Genomic DNA, 1,620 nt, shown 5'->3' with positions numbered 1-1,620 from the left:
CACGCCCATCAAAGCAGCAAGTAAGAGCATAACCTTCCCTAGAATCACGCCTCAACCAAGCAGCAAGTAAGAAGCAAAACAGCCCCTTAATTCACGCCCAATTCAAACAGCAAAAAGAAGTGTAACTCCTCCTTGATTCAAGCCTTGGATCAAGCTTGAATGTATGTAGACAAGAGTGTATTTGGACGCCTTTTGATGCTCAAATGCTGACTGAAATGACGCCCACTTGAAGGCTCAATTGACAGCTTGCAACTCCTCATTGAAACTGATTGTAACACCCAAGTTAAAGCCTTTGAAACTCCTCCAAAAGGAATTTTCGGATTCTATGTTTTTCCCAAGCTAAACGGCTGCCTTCTTGTTGTATCTTGTACTTGTACTTCATGTGAATGTGACACTATATTTTCGAACTTTAACAAGCTAAAGAAAACTAAAGAAAATGAAACTAATTTGCAAACTTAAAATAAGACTAAAGTTTACAATTTATTCAAAGCATAAAATGAACTAGAATGAACTAGTTAATAAGAACAACAAGAAACTCAAAGGATTGAATATCTTGCTGCACATGGATAGAACGCATAGCACCAATGCATGATGCTACGTTTTGAACTAAAGAAACGTCCATAACCAAGTTGTTAGGCTTGGCTACAACATTCCCCCCTTCTTGAAAAGAGTTTGCCCTCAAACTCGGCAACTCTTCAAACTCATCATAGTAAGGTGATAAATCAGCCACATTAAAGGTGCTAGAAACACCATAGTCTCCGGGCAACTCAACTTTGTAAGCATTATCATTCACCTTTTCAACAATAGCAAATGGACCATCACTACGAGGACTAACCTTGGACCGTCTTTTGGAAGGAAATCTTTCCTTCCGAAGATGAATCCAAACTAAGTCACCGGGCTGAAACTGGACCTCCTTTCTTTTCTTGTCATAGTATGCCTTTGTCTTTGCATTAGCTTGTTCAATTTTGGAACGAACTTGCTCATGCATAGACTTGATTTCTTTTGCACGCACCTCGGCATCATTGCTGAACTTGTTTGGTGAGGGAATGGGAGTGAGATCAATAGGAGTGCACGGATTGAATCCATACACCACTTCAAAAGGACTCAAACCTGTTGTCTTGCTAGGTACACGATTGTAAGCAAACTCCGCATGAGGAAGCATCTCTTCCCATTGCTTGGGACGTTTAGTAGCCAAAGACCGCAACAAGGATCCCAAAGTTCTATTAGTCACTTCGGTTTGACCATCTGTTTGAGGATGACTTGAAGTGCTAAAGTTCAATTTCGTGCCCATCTTTCTCCATAATGTAAGCCAAAAATGACTTAGAAATTTTGGATCACGATCACTCACCATGGATTTAGGTACACCATGCAAACGAACAATCTCATTGAAGAACAAGTTAGCAACATGAGTAGCATCATAAGTTGTATGACAAGAAATAAAATGAGCCATTTTAGAAAAACGGTCCACAACAACCATAATGGAATCTTTCTTTCGTTGGGTCATAGGAAGTCCCACAACGAAATCAAGACTAACATCTTCCCATGGAGCTTGCGGAATAGGTAAGGGCAAAAGATAGCCTTGTGGAAGACTATGACTCTTGGCCTTTTGACAAACCACGC

The sequence above is a fragment of the Chenopodium album genome, chromosome 2, assembly GCF_948465745.1.
Source record: "Chenopodium album chromosome 2, dcCheAlbu1.1, whole genome shotgun sequence".
NCBI classification, from domain to species: domain Eukaryota; kingdom Viridiplantae; phylum Streptophyta; class Magnoliopsida; order Caryophyllales; family Amaranthaceae; genus Chenopodium; species Chenopodium album.
The sequence above is the reverse complement of the archived record's forward strand: the minus strand, read 5'-3'. Positions refer to the sequence as shown.